Source organism: Thermothielavioides terrestris, chromosome 1 (genome assembly GCF_000226115.1).
Source record: "Thermothielavioides terrestris NRRL 8126 chromosome 1, complete sequence".
In the NCBI taxonomy this organism is placed as follows: domain Eukaryota; kingdom Fungi; phylum Ascomycota; class Sordariomycetes; order Sordariales; family Chaetomiaceae; genus Thermothielavioides; species Thermothielavioides terrestris.
In genome coordinates, this window is record NC_016457.1 from 378,744 (window position 1) to 394,712 (window position 15,969).

A 15,969-nucleotide genomic window follows, 5' to 3' on the forward strand; every position below is an offset into this window, starting at 1 on the left:
ACTTGCGCAGTTGGCCACAGGTGGCCACAGGTGACCCACAATTGCGTATAACAATTGCCCCCCCCACGAACAAACAGAAAAGCTGTCCTCAGCTTGCAGGTCCATTATATCTTGCACCTCAACCATCCAACCATTCAATCCATTCAATCTACCTGTCGGGTTCCTTGATCGGGGCGACTGGCCGGTCGGGTTCTTTGATCGGGGCGACTGGCTAGGGCGATTGATTAAAGCGATCGATCGGAGGTTAGAGCGGTTAGAAGGATAGGAGCCGGGCCGGGGCGACGAGGTCTTGGAAAGTGGTCGCAATTAACGTGGTCTTTAGGAGCCGAGCTGGGGCGACGAGGTGTTGAAGGTCGCAATTGACGTTGTTGCCCTGGATACTGACCTCTAGGTTAGGTCTTAGGAGCTTAAGGGCTTCGTAATACTTGGAGACCACCTAAGTAAGCAAAACTATAAGTACTTCCTAGCAGGGCACTCGGGGCACCTACGCCCGTATATGGTTGCCTAAGCTATATAACATAGTACTGCTCGGGCATACTATTGATAATGAACACTGGCTCCCTTACAAAGGAGTCTTATAGTTTATTGTATAGGTTCGAGTCCAGTAGTGGGCACCACTTGTTATACGAACAAAGTGGGTTGCTACCTAGCCTCGTCAGCCAAGGTAGCGGAGCACTTAAACCAAGTAGGAGCTTCGGAGGAGTGCAAGATGGATATATTGCAAGAGTGTGAGATGTGGGCAAGTGCCCACCTAAATATAGGAGTGTGGTAGCCTGTGTATAAGGTGGCCTATACACTGTTGTAGGGCCTAGTGGGCCCAGTGGGCCTACACTTATGCAGTTGGCCATAGGTGGCCACAGGTGACCCACAACTATGTATAACAATTGCCCCCCCTATGAATAAATAGAAAAGCTGTCCTTAGCTTGTAGGTCCATTGTATCTTGTACCTCAACTATCCAACTATTCAATCTATTCAATCCACCTGTTGGGTTCCTTAATTAGGGCGACTAGCTAGTTGGGTTCTTTGATCGGGGCGACTAGCTAGGGCGATTGATTAGAGCGATCGATTGGAGGTTGGAGCGGTTAGAAGGATAGGAGCTAGGCCGGGGCGACGAGGTCTTAGAAAAAGTGGTCGCAATTGACGGTTAGAAGGATAGGAGCTAGGCTAGGGCGACGAGGTCTTAGAAAGTAGTCGCAATTAACAGTTGGAAGGATAGGAGCTGGGCCAGGGCGACGAGGTCTTGGAAAAAGTGGTCGCAATTGACGGTTAGAAGGATAGGAGCCGGGCCAAGGCGACGAGGTCTTAGAAAGTGGTCGCAATTGACGTGGTCTTTAGGAGCCGAGCTAGGGCGACGAGGTATTAAAGGTTACGATTGACGTTGTTGCCCTAGATACCAACCTCCAGGTTAGGTCTTAGGAGCTCGAGGGCTTCGCAATACTTAGAGACCACCTAAGTAAGTAAAACTATAAGTACTTCCTAGTAGGGCACTCGGGGTACCTACGCCCGTATATAGTTGCCTAAGCTATATAACGTAGTATTGCTCGGGTATACTGTTGATGATAAACACTAGCTCCCTTATAAAGGAGTCTTATAGTTCATCGTATAGGTTCGAGTCTAGTAGTGGGCACCACTTGTTACACAAACAAAGTGGGTGCTACCCGACCTCGTTAGCCAAGGTAGTAGAGCACTTAAACTAAGTAGGAGCTTCAGAGGAGTGTAAGATGGATGTATTGCAAGAGTGTGAGATGCGGGCAAGTGCCTACCTAAATATAGGAGTGTGGTAGCCTGTGCGTAAGGTGGCCTATGCACTGTTGTAGGGCCTAGTGGGCCCAGTGGGCCCACACTTACGTAGTTGGCCACAGGTAGCTATAGGTGACCTACAACTGCGTGTAATATATAAGCTTCTAAGCTTAGGACTATATCTTTATAACATTTAGCTCTTTCTAATAGTATATCTAGCACTGTTTTATATTAGATATAAGGTCTTAGCGTAGACTTTTACTTTTCTTCTTAAGAGCTATACTCTTACTGCTATTACATTAATTAGGTCTAGTATATTAGTTGCTAAAGGTATTTAGGTAATCTATAAAGAGCCTATAGTTATCCTTTAGGGCGTTTAGACTATATATTCTAAAGGAACCTAGCTTCTTAAAAGGTTTTCTTCCTCTAGATAGACGTTAAAGGAGTCGACATTCCTATAGAAGTGTATATATCAGTCTTTTTATAGTCTATCGATATAGTTGTTGCCTTTCTCGAAGACAATAGCTAAACATCTAATAACTAGACTCCAACGATATATATATACATTGTCTATAAAAGCTCTAGGAATTCTATCGACCTCTGTAACACTATTAATCTTAACGCTAATCTCTAAAGGAGAGTCTAAGGATATATCTGTCTTATAGCCTTTCTAAGGTATACTAAGCGAAAAAGACCTAGCTAAAGCGGTATAGACACCCCTTCTATCTTCGCTAGATACCTCTACTCCGCCTATCTATATAGAGGTATCTATAGTAACACCTTCTAGTCTCTCTAAAGCCGAAGCTCTAAAGAAGATAACCAAGTACATTCTTACTACTATACTTAGTACAATCTTTCTAACCTTAGCGAAGGCTAGCCTTTAGGGCCACTTCTCTAGTCAGAATACTACACATTAGATTAAGACCTTCGAAGAGATATATAAGGCTTATTAGGTTATTAATAACAAGACTTATATATATTTGTTTGAGCTTTAGTATAATACTATAATCTAGCTTATTATTTGTTACTAGGAGAAAAAGGACTAAAAGACCTAGGCAACTTTTAAAGCTAAGTTCCTAAAGCGCTAGAAGGGCGACGATCCTAAATAGTATAGAGACGGAGGTTACCTTTATAATCTAATCGAAGGGAGATACTAGCTAGTCGGCAAAGTTATCTACAACTACTTTAAGTTAATTAACTATATATACGCTATCGCTTTTACTAAAGTTCGTAAAGAGCTATAGTATATAATTGTTCCAACTATATAGTATATATTTAATTAACGGATCTAGATAGCTCTTAAGGACTACTAACGTACTTTAAAGAAGGACAACAAAGACTCTATCTATATTATAAAGTAGGTAAACTTCCTTAAGTTCGTTTAGGATACTCTTTAAAAGGGTTTTAATGTAGGAGACCTCTTTCTTAAGACCTATAAGTGTAAGATTAATCTATAGAAGTACTACTCGCCTCTAGCTACGCCTACTGTTAAGACGACCCCTAAGCTATAAGAGTAGGAAGAGGAGGAGCTAAAGAAAGCTCTTATACCTACGTTTAACGATATCGACGATCTAGCTAATTAGCTCTAGCGTCTATATATCTAGAAGCAGAAGATCGCTAAGCAGTTCGAACAGAAGATCAAGGCCTTCTATTTATATAAAATCGATCCTACTCCTAACGAGATCGAGGTTCTCTAAACGTATTTCCAATAGCGGAGCCGTTTATAGGAGAAATGTATTGGCTTCATTACTAGCCTATATATTAACAGTTGTCCTCCTAGCTACAATAGACCTATAAGCTCTAGCTATTGCTACTATTGTAGTAACTCTGACTATATAGTCCTCGAGTATATAGAAGCTATAAAAGCTATAGCTATAGGTCTAATATATTGTAAAGGTATAGACTACTACCTTAGCGATAGAAGTAAGAAGGGCTATATACTAGCTAAGACGATCACCTTTATAAAGATAGATATTGACAATGTATAAGAGGTCAGTAAGATTAGCTAGCTTATCCTTATATATATAGCCTATTGCCTATAGTATAACAGCTACCCTATATACTAGGCGTACTATCGTAAGTACAAGTATCTAAATAGTCGCCTATTTAAGCTAAATATATCCCTAGTACTAAATAAGTACTACCTCTAGTAGCTTAAACTATATTAAGAGCCTACAACTATCTAAACAATGATCAATCGTCTTATATACGAAAGGGAGCCTAAACTTACCTCCGCCTTCTATTATATAATGTCTAATCAGTTGTCGTTTTATATAGTTCTATCAAAGGAAGATCGTATCTTGACTTAGAAGGTTATCCTATAGCCTACGCTAAAGGCTAACGAATTCCGCTAACTACCTCTTCCTCTCTCTAACTAGATTAAGGGGGAAGCTAAGGAGAAAGTAGATAAGGAAGCGGAGACTATACTTTAAAGTATACTGTCTACTAAACGTTAGTTCGCTAAGGATAAAAGGGAAGATAACTTCTAGATAAGCGGTACTCCTATACCTCTAGCGGAGCCTCCTTATATAACTATCTTTAAGAACCTAGCTATAGCGAATTATATAAAGAAAGAGGAGCTATAGTCTAAGCTGCCTATATCGAAGGTTGCTATATTGCTTTTATATATAAAGGATATGATCTATACTACGATAAAGGCGAAGACTAGTCTAACCCTTAATAACTTAGTCTATATCTCACCTAAGTACAAGGATACTTTGATTATATATCTATAAGGCATTTCCATTAATATCAAGGTCATTGACTATAAAGGGTCTAGTGTTCCTAAGCCTAATAGACCGACTACTGTACCGAAAGATATAGGGGTCTATATATAGGCTCTATATACCAATATAAATACGTTTAACGACTCTTCCTCTAGTTAGACTAAGACGGTTCTAGCAATCTTCGAAGTTACTAAAGACGGTGTATAGGGCATCTATATAAGAAGCCTTTAGGAGCGTTGAATTTATAAAGGTCTACCTAAAGACGTTGATAATCGTGTCTATACTCTACTCTAGAAGTCTATCTTAACGCTTTTAGTCTCGTAGTATATAGAACTCGGTATAATAATAAGAGTATAGTCTCTTCCTACTCTATATATCTAGTTCGAGAAGGGCTATTATAATAAGCACCTTACCCTAATCGACTCTAGTTTAGAGTGTAACTATATCTCAATAAGTGTTGTTAAAAAGTATACGATACTATATTAGCCTACTAAGGTTATCTTAAAGAGTCTTTATAGCTTAGTACTATTTATTAGAGAGACTTAGGTCACTCTATACCTAGGAGGAGTCGACATTAACCTTCACTTCTTTATAACTAAGGACATTGCTAGTAGCTACAAAGTAATCCTTAGTATACTATTTGTTAAAGATATTGCCCTAACTTTCGATTACTATAATAGTAATTTAATTACTACTAATCTAATTATAAAGAGGAAGATAGTCTAGGTATATATTGTCTTTAAGAAGATTATTTAGCGGAATCGCTTACTATCTCTAATATAACTATCCGTTTAAGAGCAATTTTAGAGATTGACGAAGAGTCCTAAAAGAATCCTTGACTAGATAGAGATAAAGGAGGGCGAGACTACCCTTAGTTTCCTCGACGATCGTATAGATAAAGCGGTTTTTTATTTTATTTTATAGAAGTCTTATATACTACTCCTTAGTACTCTTTTTTATATTATACGTTCTTATTCGTTGTCTTCTCTATCTAGACGGAAGAAAAAGGATAAAATCAAATTGTTGCCCTATTCAAAAGGGAAGAGGGGGACCTCGATTAAAAACCCCTTTTCTAATAGAAGGCTAAGGCAAGCGTTCTACTATAAGTTTAGGGAGGCCCTAAAGACGTTTATACTCTAGAAGAATATTATAAACAAGGTTTAGCCTATCGACTTAGCACTATCGGATAGCTCTATACTAGAGGGAGACCTATTATAGTAAGAAAAGCGGCTTACAAAGGCTAAAGCTAAGATATAGTTTAAAAAGGACTAGGAAGACTTTATAGTCCTTTGTTTCTTAGATCTTAAGCTAGGCTTGAGACTTACCGAAGAACACTTTTAAGAAATGCTTGCTACTATAGATAGTTTTCTCACTAAGCTAAAGAAAGAGATATTCGCTAAGATTTTATAGAACTAGAAGGCTACGTTTATATAGGATTTTACTAAGTATAGGCGTATCTATAAAGACGTTGTTCTACCCTAATATATTAGGACTATCCTATATAAGGCCTAGCAAAGTAAGTCGATCCTAATCCTAAAACCATTAATATAGAAGGTCGTTGATCTATTTAGAGAGAGGTAGATACAAAGAATCATTGAGTATAGCTATATAAGCTACTATAATAACTAGTTCCTAGTTCTAAAAAAGGATAATAATTTATAGCTTATTAATAATGCTTAAAAGGCTAATGCTATAATAATCTATAATACTTTCATTCTATCTACTATAGAGGAATTTAGTAAAGACTTCGAAGGCTATAGACTAATGTCTCTCCTAGATCTCTTCTCTAGATATAACTAGGTCAACCTCTATAAATATAGCTAGGATTTAACGACTTTTATAACGTTAATTAGGCTCTTCTATATATATATACTACCAATAGGAGATATAAATTCTATTGCCTAGTTCTAGCGAGCTATAACAACGATCTTTAGTAACCTTATCTCTAATGTCTATCGCATCTACTTAGACGATATCGCTATAAAAGGTCCTCGATCTGATTATACTAGCCGTCTAGATAGAGAAGGACGTCGAAAATTTATTATTAAATATCTTAAGAACATTAACGCGGTGTTGCTAAATATAAAGCTAGTAGATACGACTATCGCTACTAAGAAATCGAAGTAGATATAACTAAAAGTAGTTTTATTCGGTTATCTCTATATACTAAAGGGGCGTCTTCCTAAGAAAGCAAAGGTGATTAAGATAAAAGAGTAGAAGACTTGTTCTAACGTTAAGGAGATATATACCTTCGTTAAAATAGTTGGATACTACCGGATTTAGATCAAAGGTTTTACAATTATTGCAATTCCTTTATACGCCCTAATAAAGAAAGATACTAAGTAGACCTAGGGGCCCTCTAAATAGAAGGCGATAGACAAACTAAAGGAGAAAATTATCACTACTCTAGTTTTAGCGATACTTATCTATAGTGATCCTTAGTTTAGTATAATCTTTTTAGTCTACGATATTAATATCCTTAGATAAAGAGGGGTACTTAAGTAGGTTAGCCCTAATAATAAAAGACATCCGTACTAGTTCGAGAGTAGCATCTAGTTAAAGGCAAAGAAGCGGTATAATACTACGAAGAGGGAGTTAAAGGGGCTGCTCTTCCTTCTAAAGCATTTTCGTTACTACCTCTTTAGTATACGTTTCATTATAGAGACCAATGCTCTAGTTCTAGTCTATTAGCTCAATAGTGCTATAAGTAATATCCTAGGTACTCTGATAATACGCTAGATCGCCTAGATCTACCTATTTAACTTCGAAGTTAAGTATATCCTAGGTCCTAAGAACGTTGTAGCTAATATATTATCCTATAAACCTCCTAGGCCCTCTAACTATATAGAGAAGGAAGTAGAGGAGAATATTAACGATTAGGTCGACGCTTAGATCTTTGTCAACCGTATAGGCGAAGAGGCATTGTATCTAGAAGGGAAGCTAGAGCCTATCCACCTTTAGAACAGTTACTTCTAACGTTCCTAGGATATCGTTTATTTCCTATCGACGATAGAGACCCCGCTAGGCTATAGGCTTTACTAGAAGCGACATTAGCTTAAAAGGGAAGTAGTAAAGTACTTCGTTAAGGATTGTTACCTTTTTCTCTAAAGTATAAACTATTTGCAATGTTATAGGTATATTGTTGATACCCCTAAAGAAAGGCGTTTAATCTTCGACCGGTGCTATAACGAAGTTGGCTATTATAGGAGAGAGGTGATATACCAACAAGTGACGAACCACTACTACTAGCGTAATATATACGAAGATATAGTAAAGTAGATTTAGGCTTATATACTATATTAGGCGTATAATACTTAGAGGTTTAAGGAAGTAGTAAACTAGACTACGTCTCCGCCTTTCCCTTTTGCTAAATAGCACCTCGATATCCAATATATATCGTCTAGCTATAGGGAGAAGAAGTGTTTCCTCGTTGAAGCGTATAATAATTTTATAGGATATATCGAGGCTAAGATCCTATTGAACAAGTCCTTCGAGGCTATTAAGTCCTTTATTATACGGTATATCCTTTGTCACTAGGGCTACCTTATTGTTATAGTCGTCGACGGAGGCTCTAAGTTCAAAGGCGAAGTCAAGGAGATCCTCTATAAACTATAGATTAGAAGAGTCATTATCTCGCTATACAATTCGTATATAAATAGAGTAAATAAGGCTAGCTATATCCCGATTACCACCTTATTTACAAAGATGACTAATAGTATAGGAAAGAGGTAGAGGGAGCTCCTTCTATATATCTTATATATAGATTATATAATTGTTAAAAGCTTTTATAGAATATCTCCCTTCTTTTTTACCTATAACTATAAGCCTATTAGTCTAGTTGAGTTTAATATTCCTACCTAGCAAATTCTTGCTTAGGACTCTATCTATACCTAGATAAAGAGAGAGGATCCTATAAGACTCTATACAAAGCTTATTACCCTCTATACTTATATCCTCTAGGAAGCTAAGTACAACTATGAGATTGCTATTAAATAGGTTGCTATAGCTTATAAAAAGCTAGTTGAACGTTGTAATAAAGCCTATAAATATAAATTTCGTCTAGAAAACGTAGTAATATCTATTAGCGACCTTGTCCTCGTCTATAATAACGTTCGACAGCTAGATATAAGCTTAGTCTAGAAGCTAGAGTACTATTAGTTTAGCCTATTCTATATTTAGATAATTAAAGACTAGGACATTTACTTCCTAGAGACTTTGGACGATATACCTATCTAGACGCTATATCCTCTAAATTATATAAAGAAGTTCTTTAAACTAGATAACGTCTAGCTAGAAGCGGATAATATGAACCTATTCCTCTATTTAGAGGGGTATAGCGACGACGAGCGCTACTATAATAGTCACTATAACGATGGCCACCTCAACGGAGGCCATTGCTTCGATAGTCGCTATAACGAAGCGTAGAACGACGGGGGAGCTGATCCTAGCCCTAGTGCTAGCTAAGACTTAGCTACCTTAGCGCTCTACAATAAGGAGATATATACTAGACACTTCTAAGGAGAACGCTACTACCTTAACGGTCACCCTATTAATTGGCTAAGACTTCCGATAATAGTCAACTAGTTAGACTTCCTTATAGTGGCGAACTATATAGCGCCTTGACTAGTCGATAGCACCGTCTTAGCAATCCTTATTGTATTTATAGCGACAGCCTACTAAGGGAGGAAATTGTACAAATAGTCGCTAAGGACGTTACGACTATAGTAGAGGAGGAGGTCCTTAAGGAGGAAACCCCTAGTCATACTATAGCGCCTTAGGTAGGCCGAACTCGTACTACTACGAAGAGGGTAAGGAAAGAGCGACCTCGTTAAGAGCTTATTGTGGAAATCCTATATAGAAAACCACTTAGTTTTTAATACTAGCCCTCTAGATATATAAGGATATATAGTTTAAGAAGGGGGGAGGTCCTAGAAGCTACTACCTCCGATGGTTTCGCTAGCGTTTTACTACGTTTTCTTCTTAATACCTATTGTTATATCGGCTTCCTACTCGCTAGTAATATCTCCGTTAGCTACGTCTTACTTAGTCTTCGTCTATCTACTGTCGTTCACTCATTTTTATCCTTTAGGCCTTTATTCTTTTTCGCTAGTACCTAAGTTTTCTTTCTAAAGGGCGGCCTTGTTCTTAGAGGCTTTATAGTCGTTCTTACCTTTTCTTTTTCACTTTTGCCCTCTAGATAGATAGTTTCTATTATATAAAACTAAGTTTCTTAGAGCTAAAGTCAAGGCTAAGAAAAATCTATGATTAGGATATATAGTCTCTCGATCTACTGTCTATAGGCTAAGCTCCTAGACTATATCCTACCCCCTACCTATCTCTATCCGTTTTCTCTATCCTTTAATGATATAAGCTTTTACAGTTAGCCTAGTACTATACTATTTGTTCCCTAATAGCAACCTCTAGTAGAATAAACCACTCTTAGCCTACCTCTTCTAAATATAGCTTTAGCCTAAGATCGTTCTTTAGATTATATAGAAGATAGTCCTATAAGATTAAGTCCTAAGCTAGGTACTTCTAATCATTCCTATAGACGTAAGTCTAAGTATACTCCTTCTTTAACTAAATATAGTTGATATATTTATTACTAAAGAGAGGAGTAAGAGAAGCGTAGCTATTGAAGGGCTAAGTTATATAGACGTCTCTATCTTTATTGAAAAGAGTTGTCGAACGCTAGTACAATAGTTTATAGCTATAGTAAAGCACTTTATTGCTATAGGAGTATTAGTCTTCCTCTACTTAGAAGGCAAATATAAAAGGGAAGTATAGCGTTTACTTATAACCCTATACCTAGATTAAAAGCGCTAACGCTCAGTTTAGGCATATAGTAAGATAATATATCTAACGTCTAAATGGTCTACCATTATAATACTCTATAAACACTAGACAAAGGACCTAGGTATTATAGTGCTACTCAACTATATCAACTAGCCTATCGTCGATATAAACTAATTACTATATTCTATATTAATTTTACTAATTGCTTAGTAGAACCTACTAGATATATAGTAATCTAATATTTAGTCGATAGATCTTAATTATACTATAGATAGCCTTATACTCAACTAAGATCGTAGTATACTCGTTAGTATAACGCTTATCTTTCGGTATTAGTAGATTCTTTATCTTACTTTAGACTATCTAAATATACTTCTAGGCTATAAAGATCATTGTTTTCGGTACTAGCGAGAGATCGATCTAGCGATTTATAATCCTATATAGTAGTAGCCTCTAGTTGCTTACTTTATTAGTAATTTCCTACAATGTATTATAGATATACTAGTTGCTTAGTATTATAGTTTCTAGGTTACAAATTCGTATATAGGAGCTATATATAAATTCGAAAAGGAAGTAGAAGACCTAGCTAAGAACCTAATTCGACTAAAGAGAGGAGAGTACTAGAATAAAGTAGCGAGAAGGTTAGAGGAAGAAAATAGTTCTAGGATAGTAAGGAGGAGAGGAAGGCCTTAAGAGTTTAGAGGGCGAATACTCATTTCTAGCTAATTAGTAGGCGCTATAAGCCTTATCTATTTTCTTTCGCCTAGTTTAGGAAAGAGCTAAGTAGCCCTCCTACCTTCGAAGGCTTGCCTACCCCTTTTTCTCAATCCTTCTACTAGTTCGTTTACGATCAACCATTTCTTTTACCTCGCCTATTACACTTTGATTTTTTCTTATAATTGTTTCAATCGATCTAGATCTTTCTGCCTAGAGAGCAACTTTTCTTATAAACTAATTTTTCATATACTATCACAAGTATCGCTATAGGCTATTGTAAGATTCCTAATTTTATAGGGCCTATATAGCCCTAGGCCAATATAACTATTAACCTAGGATAGAAGTAGCTACTTAGAAAGCTTAAATTTTATATACTACAAGGTTTATAGAGGTTTACTAGCGATAGTAATCAAGTATAGCATTATACCTCCCTTATATAGCAAGAGCCAAGCTTAAAGATACTAGGCTACCTAAGTAAAACTAGCCCTAAGCTTTTCCTATTTTTATAGACTTTAAAAAAGTATTTATAAAATATAATCAACCGACGACCTAACTAGATCCTAAGCCCTTAGCTTAGTATAAACCCTAAGATTATAAAGTACCTATTCCTAGACTAGCTAAAGGAAAAGTCTTTAATAGATCGGTTTTTCGACATCTATTTTATAGATATAGGTGTTTCGCTCTTTAATATAGAAGGTATATTACTTAATAAGGAATAGCTAGATTATAGGACGATCTTAGATATTATATAGTTTTTCTTTCGCCTTTATAAAGACTGTCTCTAGATCTACCTATAGCTAGTCTTGGACTATAGTCCTACGCCAAAGGAGTTCTACCGATCTAACTAGAGGGTCATTGCTAACAATTGCCGTTTCTAGGTTTTCCTTTACTTCGTTGACAAAAGATATTAGGTAGTCGCGATCTTCGATCAAGTCGGAGATTAGCTCTACTACTTCGATTCCCTATTTAAGAGCTTAGAGATATATACTAATATCTTATTAGAGGTCTAGATCGCCTTTCAGTCTATCTATAGGTTCCCTTAGATATAGCTATATAAGGAGGTTATCGTCTATTGCCTTTAGTAAAGTTTAGAATAGGAGTATAGATAGTTTACCCTCGAGTTTATATAGGCCTTTCTTTAAGAACTCTAGCCCCGCCTTCTAGATAGATAGACGTAGTTTAGGCTACCTTAGCTTTAGCTATACTAGGGAGATAGTAAGATAGTTGTATAATAGCGTATATTATACTTATAGTTAGGAACTTATAAGCTAGCTCTTAGTACCTTTAAAGATTATCTACTTTATATTAAGGTAGTCCCTTTACTACTATAGGACAATAGTAAGATATACAAGCTCCCTCTAGACCTATTATTTCTAATTAAAGAGCCTATATAGCCTATAGTCTTAGAGTATAACGAAGATAAAGTAATTGAAGCCCTCTAGGCCAACGACGTATTTACACCTAATGTTCCTAGACTTAATAACCTACCTATATATCTCTACAACTACTTTAGTGATATAGAACTTAGGATCCTAGCTATATACTCAGTAGCATTTAGAGAAGCCTAGCTCCTTAACTAGAGCGAAAAAGGAGTAATCGCTACTACCTAAATTATCCTTGTACCCTAGTTAAAGAAGGACGTAGCCTACTAGGTATACTACTATAGGGTCGTAGAACTCTTACCGAATAGATAGCTAAGTAGTACACTGCCTTTGTAAGACCCTATAGGCGACCTTAGACAATAGCTATAGAGTATATTTCTAGTACCTAGCACCGTTCTACCCCTTCGACTAGAGGACTAGCAAGCTACTTTAGATCTATTAGCGGTATTTATAGAAGATCTTAATAATATATCAACCTAGTAGGATATTGAAGCTAAGATTATAGAGATTGCTATACTATAAGCAACTACGATATAAAGGTTTATTAATACCCCTATAGATAAGATAGACTAAAAGCGCCTCCTTAGTAGCGACCTAGTCAAGGACCTTGGGGCACTAGTATAGGTAGCCCTTAAGAAGATAGTACTCGATCTCTACCTCTAGGAAGAGGAGACGCTTATCTATACGTTTATAAGGAGGCTAGACTACCTTAAGATACTTTATACGCTAGTATAGAAGTATCTTTAAGTATATAGATTACCTACGTTATCTAGCTAGACATTACCTTCAATATAGCACTGTAGTAAATGCCTTTATAAAGAGCCTATAAAGCCTAGACATTTATTTCGCCTACTACTATACAACCTATACGACCGTGCCTTCGCTTATAAGTATAAGTATCTAATATAGTAGTAGAGCTAGGACGTATATATTAAGGAGGTAGAGGAGTACGAAAGACAGTAGGATCAGCCACTATAGCCAACCGGACCTTTGCGAGCTAAGTAAACTATATATAGAGAGTAGCTTAAGGAGTAGCGACGATAAGAAGTGCCTACTAAGAGAGCTTTTAAGGTATAAGCTTACTTATAGAAGTGTATAGCAAGCTCGAAAGGGAAGTATAGATTAGGGTAATAGACTATCTAGATATAAAGGGACCTAGTTTTTCTACTTTTCTATTTGTCTTAGGGCATTATATTCATTGTTAGGGGGTCTAGCCCTCTAATTATATATATTTAAATAGGCTAAGCCTATCTTCTTTATTATTAAGTAAGACATTAAATAGTTGTCAATATATATTCGTTGACACTACGTTGGTAGTCCTTCTTCTTCTAGGAAGGCTATTGAGCCTCTCCTTTCGTTGTCCTACCTCTATCTAGACGGTAGGTATTTGAGCTATTGAGCTCTAACTATATTTTTATTGTCTTTTGTCTTTCTACTATATCCTACTAGACGTACCTAAGCTATATGTCTTCCTCTTAGGAGACATCCTTCCTACTACTCGATACGTACTATCTTCATCCGTCTAGAGGTACACTGTATTCCTTTAGGAGCTATCTCGTATACTTGATCCTAGGTATAGTGGGGTAGGTTGGTATAGAGGTTTTGTACTATTTCACTACTACCCTCCTCTATTTTCTCCACTATAGCTTCCTTCGCCTTATAGCGAGGCTAGGCGATCTCCTCTATAAATGTCTCCTCGATTTTATATACCTTAAAGCGTACCTAAGCGAGGTAAGAATTGTCTTAGAATATAAGTGGATCTAATCGATTAGACGACGATTAGTAATTTATTGTAAACTAATTAGAAATAGATAGGGAATAATTTACATTTAAGGTACTTTACTACTTTATAGCTATTACATTTGCCTTAGCTATATAGGCCAATGGCTTTATATATATTACTATACTTAGGCTATAGCTATAATTGATTAGAAATAAGTATAATATTAATTAGGAAACATTTATTCGATAGGGTTTAGTTTTTATAATTAGTAACTTAGGTCGATGGTCGACCTTTGGAGGGGGGGCGTTTAGGTAATTTGCTAGAAGCTTAGATAGGGTCGGTATAGTAGAAGGCAATGATAACGTTACTTTGTCGTCTCCCTTACTAGTTTCTATAAGCTTACTACCCTCCGTAGTACACTTTAGAGTATAGTAAAACACTATATACTTAGTAATCGATTAGCAATCGATATAATATCATTTTAAAAGTAATAGAATATTAATTATTTAGTGTTTTTTCCTAGTTATTAATGTTATTAGTTCCCTATCGACGAGGCTTAATTATAATAGGGGTACTATTACGCTATTTATAGGACTTAATATACGTCTTAAGGTTGGATTCGTTAAAGAATTGCTTCTATATCGATTTACAATTAATTAGTAATTAATCCTAAAAGGCTTAAGTATTCTATACTATTGTAATATATAGTCTATTAATCGAGCCTAGAAAGTAGCAATAGAGCTCGCTAAGGGCGATCTTAATTTCGCCCTTCTATACTATAGTTAGTAATCGATTACCAACCAATTGTCTAATGATTAATAATTAATTCGAGATATACCTTATTTAATTCGAAGGGTAGGAGGTTCTTAGAATATACTTCGTTATTACTATAGAGGTACTACTAGTATAATTCTTTCCTAATCGATTAGTAATCGATCGACAACTGATAGAGGATTAATTAATAAGCATTTACTGTCGTTTTTATATACTATAGTAGACAATCAGTATAATCGATTCTCAATAGATAAATAATTGATCTTCCTATAGGGGGCCTTAGGCTAGAAAATCTATATAATTGATTTACAATTGATAGGCAATTGATCTTTATATAGAGGGGGGGAAGGGTCCTATAGGTGCTAAGCGATAGAAAAAGTAGAAAAGAGGAATAGGTTTGTTAGCGGTAGAAGGAAAAAATTTGAATATAGCCGAGTAGGGCTACTTATAGGTCTAAAAAGTAGGTCTAGAAAAATTTTTCTATAATTATAAATTTCTACCTAATTGATTACTAATTAAACAATAGGAAAGCTATTCCTAATCGATTAACCAAAAATTTAAAATGCAACCTAATTAATTTATAAACGATTATTGAGTATCACTATTGGGCGCTAATTAATTAGAAAGCGATTGGGGCTATCGCGGTTGCTGAAAATTTTGCTAGTAGGGTAGGTCAGGTCTGCCCACCCCTGCCGGTCAGGTCAACAGGGGGGGGGTCCGGTCCGGCCACCCACTTCCTCTCTGAGTACCCATATGCTACACTGAGGAGTTGTGCAACTTTAAGTTACTGGTCAGCCTGGGACTCAACGATCGACAGATGCAGGTTGTGCAGGTTGCGTCATTGCTCCTTCCAATCAGACCGTCAGCGGCAACCCCCCCTTCGGCAAGCCCGGATCTCACAAGATGCAGATGAACACCGCACAAGCAGACTGTCTTCACAAGTGTCTCGACATGCAGCGCACGCTCGAGCCAATGTTCTAGGTCTTCATGTCGGAGAATTGTGCGCCACAATTGTGACGCTACGGCTCGGTGGTACTGTGTACGGTAACTTCTGCGTAAAGTAACCCTCCACTACCAGCAGCTTTACTGGAGAAAGAGCAACGTGCAGCA